The sequence below is a fragment of the Macrosteles quadrilineatus genome, unplaced genomic scaffold (genome assembly GCF_028750875.1).
Source record: "Macrosteles quadrilineatus isolate MER2022 unplaced genomic scaffold, UCM_ALF_1.0 Scaffold_5__1_contigs__length_97177068, whole genome shotgun sequence".
Taxonomy (NCBI): domain Eukaryota; kingdom Metazoa; phylum Arthropoda; class Insecta; order Hemiptera; family Cicadellidae; genus Macrosteles; species Macrosteles quadrilineatus.
In genome coordinates this window covers 30,056,425-30,066,532 of record NW_026542598.1, presented here as the reverse complement: position 1 = coordinate 30,066,532, position 10,108 = coordinate 30,056,425, and the positions used below count along the sequence as shown (strand labels likewise).

At 35.2% G+C, this 10,108-nt stretch overlaps 1 long non-coding RNA gene across 3 annotated transcripts; it reads right to left on the bottom strand.

Moving 5' to 3' along the window:
- Positions 1-275: 275 nt before the first annotated feature.
- LOC128995376 (uncharacterized) lies at positions 276-8,620 on the bottom strand. Of its 3 annotated transcripts, none has more exons than XR_008490974.1 (3): positions 8,560-8,620; positions 6,076-7,013; positions 276-593 (listed from the first exon to the last, which is right to left on the bottom strand). It is a non-coding gene; the product is annotated as an uncharacterized LOC128995376 (long non-coding RNA). The 3 variants fall into 3 exon arrangements; XR_008490972.1 differs by having other exon boundaries at positions 8,360-8,597; XR_008490973.1 differs by having other exon boundaries at positions 8,372-8,597.
- Between the last annotated feature and the right edge of the window lie 1,488 nt (positions 8,621-10,108).

Here is a 10,108-nt window from a genome sequence, read left to right as displayed (position 1 = left end):
AATATAAAATTTCAGTTCTTCCTATTGCCTCAATTGCTTAAGCAATGTAATGTGCTCCTAAAATCGTCATAGCATTAAACATTTATTCTCATTAAGCTAACTCTGGACAATCCCTTGATTTGTTAGTTATTACAAGACTAGCATTGCCATAGTTCAATATTGTATTGATACAAAACAATTAAAACCTATCATTACTGAATCCTTTATACCACCACAAATTTAAGGTATGATGATGTATGGTGATGTGGTAAGGAGATGTAGGTTGAGCAAACACATTATAAGGCACAATCACTGTAATACATTATTGTACAATGTTAAAATTCACTTAAATACAAAAGTTCTTTTGTACATTTTTTTGCAGTCCCCTTTGAAACCTATTGTTCTTTCAGCTAAAGCAGACATTTCTACATATATTTTCAACCAAATTTTCTCACAACACAACTACATGAGGCATTATTGTGGTTTGAAGCATGAGCACTCACGGTCTGAAGATTTCTATTTTCCTTTCCCTGTTAAAGTTAGAGTCCAGACAAGAAGCTGCTTACACTGTAATTCATCTTCAATTATAAAACTTCAGTTTAACCTGTGTTTCCCTGGAAACATACATGTACTATATAATAAATGGTTTGAAGTTTTAAATGAGGAGATATGTGTGAAAACAGCACATTTAAATATTGTGTCAATACTCGTCTCAGAAGCTTAACTAATAAAGCAATACCTTCTCACATTTAGATTAAATTAGTTCCAGAAAATCATCATCCTATAAAACAAAAAAAAAACATGTTTATTTAAGAAAATTATGAGATATAAATAACACTAATAGTTACTAATATGCAATATTTAAAATCTGTCATAGGTGCCATTGTACCATAAACGGTGATTTACCTGTATAATTCAGACTACTAGTACAACATGTTCGTAGTATTAAACCCGAGTGATGGTTTGTCTTCTTTAACACGTTCGCCGAATATTTGCGGTCATTGCCACAACCCGAGGTATATACATTTTAATATTACAGATAGACCGGTTGTCACTTAGTTAACAGTAGGCCTACATGCAGACCGCGGGCTAGTGATGCAGCAAAGTAAAAATCAGTTTTGCCAACTATCATGTGACATCACAAATCATCATATCCACAGACCAAGTGACGCACATATGCAACAGATATCCTTGTAGACCACGTAAGAGAATTCAGGGCCTTCAAATAGACCGTTACGAAGATATAAGCTTTTTAATAATATTGGACACCGACGCAAATATGCGACGCCAGTCTACTTTGTGACCAGCTGTCGCATATATTCGACGGCAGTCTATTGGGTAGAAATCGGCGGTCGCATATGTGCTACAATAAAGTTAAGATCAGTTTCTTTACCCCTGGCATATTCTTATCCTAGTTATATTAACACTAAAACCGAAACCCCGGTCTGACAGGCCCATGGGAATTTTCAAAAACGCATGTTGGCAACACTGATTACTTGGGAGATTCGATTCCCCCAATACCTTCCCCCCTTTACCTCCCCTACCTATTGATATATTGTTTGTTCATTTTGCATGGGTGCCGTGACCTTGACAGGTTGTCTGTTCATCACATGCCCGTCTCAGAATCCCATTGTTAGTGTATTTTAAAGTGGGGTCTCACAGGCCGAGGTTTTCGGTTTGTGTGTGTCTAAGCGGGGTCCATTATTTTTCAAATTGGGTCTCACAGACCGGGGGTTTCGGTAAACGTCAGCCTAGGTAGGGTTTCGGTATTAGTGTTAAGTGGCAGTTGGACAAATTTGTTGTTGTTTAATCCTCAAGTTAGATCCTATCAATGACTCCCCAAAAGGCCAGAAACACCTTCTGTTCAAAGCACTATAACTGGAAAACTCAAATCATAACATAGGTAATTCTTTTCTTCTAAAATCTGATTTTTTTGTCCAATTGAATTAAATTGAAATTAACATTTTTACATGGTTTTTCATGTTTAATAACAAGAAATATCTCTTAATTAAATACTGACCTTCTTGAACCAGCGAAGTTCATTATTTTCATCAAGTGAATCTAAAAACCAACACGTTTTTGTTTCCAATAAGATTGTATTGTTTTTACTAGTATCATTAGTTTTAGTTTGACACAATACAAATTTGTAGATCTAAAACATTTAGGTTTAAGACATTGAAGAAAATTTAGTTACCAGGATACAGATAGCTGAATTTATTATTGTTATTTTTTTATTGCCTTGCACGGTCTTTCTTTTATTTAAAATTTAATGATGATCATGTTATTATGTTTAATGGGTCGGAAAGCAATATTGGAAGAGTATAAAATCCCAAAACATGTCCAAAATATAGGAGCTGGTAAGCGGTGGGAGTAACTTGGTTTAACAAAGTAGGCAAATAAATTAATGTTAGGTTAGGGTAAGGTTAAGTAGATGTAAAAATATAACGTATAATAACCCTAACCATAGATAAAACATAATCCCTTAGTAGATTTCTCATCCTTATGGAACAGCTGAAGACAATTTTATTGTTAGTTCTGTACGGTTTATGTAGAGGTTGTGTTTTGTTTACAATTTGTTTCCTGTTATTACAGCCATTTAAAACCTCATTTAACCAAATAATACGATCTAATCATAAACAATAACTTGTCCCCTAGTTATATAACCAAACAGTAAAGCACAAATCAAGAAATTAACACTAAAATAATAGAAACAAAGTTTCGTCGACACTAGCGCCTTTGTGTCTATGCCCTAACCTAACATAACATAGCCTAACCAATAACATGAAATTACCTTAAGCGCTCGTTATCACCTCTACCTTGGAGATAAGATTACCTCTTTCATTTCAAATAATGCTTTTCCAACAATTATACAATCGTAATATAGCCTATTCTTAGAAATTCTATTTAGAGTGACATATCTTCCTAGAATAATAATTAATTGCAGGTGATTAAGTCGAAAGGTACTAAACAATTACCGAACAGTCACATTGACATTCTGGTCAGCATCCTTCATCTTAACTGTGAAAAAGTGAAATTTTACATACAAATTCTGGTCAAAATCCGTTACGTGCCCACAACTCTAATTTTTCCAATTGCACTTCTATGACTTATTGAAAACCTTTTAAGGTAATAAATAATGAAAAATACAATATTTAGAAAAGGTTTTTGATCACACGCTATATAAATTTGGAGAATCGCAAAAAATAATAGAATAACTAGGCTTACTGCAAATTTTAAGCTGATGAGAAGTTTGGTTGGTTAAGTTAGGTTAGGTTAGATAACACTGTTGTAAACTAACCTAACCCGACCAAACTCTTCGAACAGCTTAAAATTTTGTTTGAGTAACTGAACTAAAATGATCCATTACCGCGGGCCGCTGCTGGAGACGCTACAGCGAACCGTTATCTTTCTTAGACAGATAAGATAAGACCGACAACAATGCCTTAGGCCCCGTTTATGCACCAAGAGCGGGGCAATAGCGGGCCCGCTCCCACTGTAAAAATTTTGTCAAAATTGTGCAAGCAATAGCGGTAGCGGTTGGTCAACGGAGAATGGAAGTTGTATACAGTCTTGCCAACTCAAACTCTGCCAAATAATTAACACAACTATTTGTCCTAAGTGCACGTGCGCGTGGGTCAAGTTGGCAACCCTGGCTGCAGCCGCTCCCGCTCCCGCCGTGCGTAAACAGTCTCATTTGACTCAATGTAGTTGAAAACCGCTCTATCCCAAGCAACCGCTGCGATTTCTAACTACACAGCGGTCGAATTAGAAACCGCAGCAAGAGGGCAACCGCTCCCGCTATCGCTCTTCGTGCATAAACAGTCCCATTTAACTCAATGGTGTTGAAAATCGCTCCCGCTCTTGGTGCATTAATAAACGGGGCCTTAGTAGCATTGACAACAATAACTGGAAATGATTCCATTCTACTAAACAATGTACTCTGTCATTGTGGACAGTACGTAACGAATTTTCACCCAAATTCTTTCTTAAGCATTAAGAACAATCAACTAAAATAAAGAATATATAGTAGCCTACTAGGTGAAACCCGTCAAAATCGACGGTTGCTTTAAATGCTTACGACAATTCTTCTTAACTGCGATTTCATCAGTTATGCTGATTATTTTTTTTTTTTTAATATCTGTTTGTTGAGAAGGCACGGCACGTTCGTACTTCAAAGGGAGGCCCTCCCAAAAGCTGTGTAAGTTTTATTTTACCTTCGTCACGACGGTCATCATACCGTACTTCTGTGCCTATGAATAACCCTCTAAATTTAGCTATAATAATTTTTTAGCATAACATTGATTTCATGACATGCGGATGTCAGTTGTCTCACCCTTACATAAAGTGTTCAATATAATATATCTTCGGAATGTTAGGTGTAGTGGAATATAGGCTACCCTACTTGTAGTGAAGCTAGCTTTTATTCTTGAAATAAGGGACCTTGTTCGTATGCTGCTTCATTGGCAACAAATAATGCATAACATTCAAAGGTTCTATTGTGTTTTCACTAAGCTGAATGAATACATCGAAGTAACATCTCTAAGGCCCAGCGCACACGGTGTGACTGTTTTACAACAACTGTTGCAAACCAGTTGCATCTAAAACCAGTTTGCAACTGAAACAAAACTTCTGTCCGCACACGGTGTGACTGTTTTACTACTACAGTTGCGTCTATTGTGCAATCAGTGGAGTGTCAATTTAGTGCAGTTACGTTGTTTTAAAGCCTAAGTGCGCTTTCTATGTCAGACTCAGACGAAGAAGACGTTATTAGCTATTATCAATACCGAAGACAGCGATGGGTACCGAGAGAGCATTGGGTTCACCCTTATTTGAGGAAGAATGTTAGTCCTAGGCTGTTTGTAGCAGCTAGAGCTAGTCGGATAGGAAATTATAAACACTAAAAACACTATACGGCCGTCAAAATACCACCAAACACCACAAAAACACCCCGTGGTCTCGTGCAACTGGTTGCTGCAACGTCGGGCCCACGGTTGCATGTGACTGGTTTCAAACTTTTTTTAAAATCGCATACAACCGGTTGCGTCGTGTGCGCCTCCCCATTGTAATACATTGCCGAGGTCACAAAGCTGCAACGAAAGTTGTAAAACAGTCACACCGTGTGCGCTGGGCCTAAAAGGTCTGCAATAAATTGCAATTTTGCAGATTAATGACTTTCTAAATCATGCACATATTTCTTCATAAGTTATTAAAAAATTTATCCAGTTGCTGTAAACCACTATTAATTTAACAAAATACGGACACGGCTCATGGGCAACCAGCCCTTCTCCACTTGTATTATTTTGTACCTATTGTATTACACAATCAAAATGTTTTCCAATAATTGAAAACGTATGAAAATAGTCTCATGAACCTATGATGATCTGTTTTGAATAATAGGCCTATGACAAAATATCGGCAAAAGTGGTCAAAAGGGCAGACACCAACCCGTTCAATAGATATAAGATAATTCGATAAGAAATCATTTTAAGAGTTACTGTAATAGGTATTAAGATTTTCCAATGATTTTGTAATTGAACGTTAGCCTATAGGCCTATTGCAAAACATGAGATGATGTAGAACAAAATAATTTTTAAAATCAGAAAATCACATTGCTATAGCCTAATGTGTGTTGTTTAAAATACAATTTAAATATTAATAGCTATTTCAATGAAAAGTAGTAAAAAATATCCATATGACGATAATGTAAACAAATCTGGGAAGGGAACTTTAAAGGCTTCTGGGGCAGAGCCATAAGGGGATTTACTTGGTTTTTCTTTTGATGGCTCATCTCCAGACTGAGACCTTTCTTAGCATACCTCTACCAAGTTTCTACGCCCAGCCGTTCTCTCAAATTAGTGGAGACAAAGTTTTCAATTAAATATTTTTAGATTCCCCCATGTTAATCTTTTGGGAGAAACCCCAACTTTGATGGAAGATCCTGCTCAAACTAACAAAGATTTCAAAAAATGAAAAACATTTTGCAAAACTACAGATCAGGGCGATATTTTTGACACTTTAATAATCAAAATCGGTCCAAAAATGGGGGAGTTCTGTTTAAAAAAATCGCCTAATCTATCTAATATATAATTCACTTACCAAAATTAATCAGATGAAGACCCTGAGGTTTGTACACTAATGAATGAGTTCTTGTCACTTTTTATCTATTTCCATTTCTACCCCTTTTTCAACATTGATCGTATCATTTGTATGTCGTACACATTCATTAATTAAACTATAATCTCTCACTATATTTCTAACACATTCATCATCTAAACTATAGTCTCTCACTATATTTCTAAGATCTTGTTTTGTCAGAAGATGTCTCCTTGTAATCTCGTTGGTAACAGTTTGCCGAGCCTCATCAATAATAGCTTCAAACGGGATTTGTTGGGCAATTTTGGTTGCAATACTTTGTCGTTCATCTTTAGGGATACTCAAATGGGCTATCTCAGCTTGATGTCCTATATGAGTCTTACAAAATTCCACTTTAACGCTACCATTTACCATCGAAGTAGTAGCTTTAATTTTTGCAGGGCAGTAACTATTTATTTTCTTTGTTCCCTGAATTTTTATGGATCGTTTGCGACAAGACTCAGAAGATAAGTGCGTTCTGTAATTACCCGATCGATGGCACTGATAGTAAGTGATTTTCTTGTCTTTATATGTGTAGCTACCTCTTCTGTTGATAAACAGAGTTTTTTCACTTTCTTCATGACACTTCTTCCACTTTAAAAATTCTTCTTCACAAATGAATGAAATTTCCTCCGATTTGATATTAATCTGATGTTTAGAATATAAGTGATCATTCAAATTGGCTGTATTAACAAGGTCTGAAGCACATATTGCACACTGAACAGTTTGTGAACACCTTGGGTCTCCGACATTAGGGCTGTATTCGTTGTGAACATTATTATAATGTCTCTTCAGAGAAAACCTTTTAGTGAATGTCTTAGAACACAGTTTACACACATGAGACGACATTCTAAGTTATTAGGGTAAAACTGAATCACTCAAAAGTGTATAACAAACTAGGCCTGTAACAAACATTCGACATTCCAGTTGAAATTTGACTTAGGCCTATTTTACCTGCGACCGTTTTTCAAACTAGCCATTTCAGTTCAGTTCTTAGAAATGAAAATATGGTACTTTAGTGTTATCCGGAGGCTGCCATTATACAGCAGGCTGCGGCGGTATGGGTAATGGGGGTATGGGAACTTAGGTTGGGTTATCATAAATTAAAAGAAAATACTTTAATTGACTTACTGTCTACATTTGACATGATTACAACTAGCGACCTTTGAGTTCTGCCTGCCAGAAGGCAGCGATGTCGGCAAGGATTGAGTTAAATGCATCGCCGCCGCTAGCTGCCACACCAGATACAGGCAGTGACAGGTGATGCGTGTGCTCCGATCAACGACCTCACCTTGGCCTACTTGGAGGGGATTTGGCGAGAAAAGTATGACTCATCTGGTCGGTACCTATTGTAATAATAAGTTAATTCATAATTGATTCATAATACAACGAGGAAAGTCATACAAACATATTTATGATAACCCAACCTAACATAACCGCCACAGTGCACTGTACAAAAGTGTGCTGTACCTCCGGATGATACCAAAGTACCTACCGAAAATATTTACTTAACAGCATTGTTGTTTTCCTTTAAGTAAGTTAACTTACAACAGAATGAGGTTCAAGGATTGAAAGAAAAGAAGTATGTTAGGCTAAAATTGTAATAGCTTACCTACTTCGAACATCAACCAACGACAGCCTATAAACCGTAAACTTATCATCGGTTTACCAATTTAATTGATTAAACAATGAGTTATTAGTGGTTGAGGACAATAAGACGTTGCATCACAATCAGCGGCAATTAGAGGTTATAAACAAAAACATAGGAAATTATTGCGACTAGGGTGACCAAAAGTACTATAACTTAATAGGCTATATCATAGGCCTAATAATGATAAATTATAAAAGAAAACATAACCTCTCTTGGAAGTTATGAGTAGACTAAAAGGTAATTTAGTAATTAAGAAACGGTCGTAGGTAAAATACCTAGTGTAGGCCTACACAACACACGTAGGCCTAAATTAGCCTTAACGACACTCGTAGTGTAATTAGAGGTTATAAACAAAAACATAGGAAATTATTGCGACTAGGGTGACCAAAAGTACTATAACTTAATATATCATAGGCCTAATAATGATAAATTATAAAATAAAACATAACCTCTCTTGGAAGTTATGAGTAAACTAAAAGGTAATTTAGTAATTAAGAAACGGTCGTAGGTAAAATACCTAGTGTAGGCCTACACAACACACGTAGGCCTAAATTAGCCTTAACGACACTCGTAGTGTTATCATTTAAAGGCACTCACCAGGGCTCATACCTTAAATTCTCTACTTGTGTCATTAAGAATAGGTCTATTCTTACGCGATCGTTGCTTAAACTCCAATACAAGGCAATATTAAGCCTAAAATCAACTAAAAGGCTTAACTAAACTTGGGCCCTAACTCAAGGTTGGGCCCAAAACTCATTCTTATCAAAATAATCCTAATCTAACACAACTCAACCAACTTATGCCTTTCTAAGTCACTCTTGAGGGATTCGACTGATTCGAGAGAGAAAAAATAAAGTTAGGTACCGTAAGTTAAGTGAACTGAATTTATAGTTAAATTTCATAAATAAAAATAAGTAACACCATTGACTTGACTTGACTAACACTTAAACGGCAAAGTTTGAGACAAACAACAATGCAAATTGCAGTTTGCAGTCTGCATTAACTGTTGACACTATTATCTAAACCTGAACCTGGTCCAAGCCAAGAAGAAATTCAGAATCAGAAGTAATCAAGAAGAAAACAGCTGTTACCCCAGGAACTGCTCCAAGTGCTGAAAAAGTGATGGGTACCCAATCTCGAGTCAATTCTACAAATACCCCCGCCGCAGCAAACCTGCCGACTAAGCAAATTTCCATTTGTCTGAATTCATTTTCAACTAAACCTTTTTAAATAACTTATATTGGAGATATTGGCAATGAATGATGAAATGTATAACTAATTTTAAAAGTTCAAAAAGGCCAATATATAATAAATTGTTTTAATCACTTATGTCATTAAAACAATGTATTATATATTAGGTAAATTGTTATGTGATTGTTATGTGACTTATGTGATTAAAACAATGTATTATATATTAGCCTTTTTGAACTCTTAAAATTAGTTATACATTTCATCTTTAACATTAGGTTTAATGAGTACCTAGGTTTGCTGCAACAAGGAAACTAAATTAACTAATAAAGTGTATTTTTTTATAAAATATTAATAGCTTAGTATAAAATAAATAAATTTTCCAAGTTTGATCAAAATATATCCATAAACAAGCAAACTACAACATTTTACAATATTCTTCATAAGAATAGTATGGGAATTTTACATTTACAATTTTTTGAATTTTCTCCGTTACCAATAACCGTACAAAAACACTTGATATACCTAATTATTTGTTTTTTAAGCTATTTAAAAAGGCCTAGAGAGATATTAGGAAATTTTGTGTTTTGAGGGTCAAAAATTAGAAACACCATTTTTCACCCCATAAAACCCCCCGTAAAACCCCGTTCCCATGGTCCGATCATGCTGGTTCGCGAACTCATTTAAGTTTATCCCGCCTTTAAACCGAATTTCATCAAAATCGGACAAAAAATACTCAAGTTATCGCGTTCAGGGACGTATATATATATATATATATATATATTTATTTATTTTATTTATTTATTAAACATCATCATATTACATCAATTCTCTTGACAGGTGATTTGTCACAAAGTCTAATATTAATACTATAATACATTTTAAAATAAAATAGCTTACAAAAGAAATAAAGCATATAATAAGCTACAAACCTATGGGAGAAGCAATATCTTTCAAATATACTCATTTCCAGATATTCTTCTAACGAGTAAAATGCCCTCTCCAAAAGGAAATTTTTTTAAAGATAGTTTAAATTTAGAGAATGAGGCAATGTTTTTAATCCCAGCGGGTAATTTATTGTAAATTTTTGGTCCCATATACTGAGGGGATAAATGAAAGATTTTAAGCCAATGTTGAACTGGTTTTATAATATTTTTA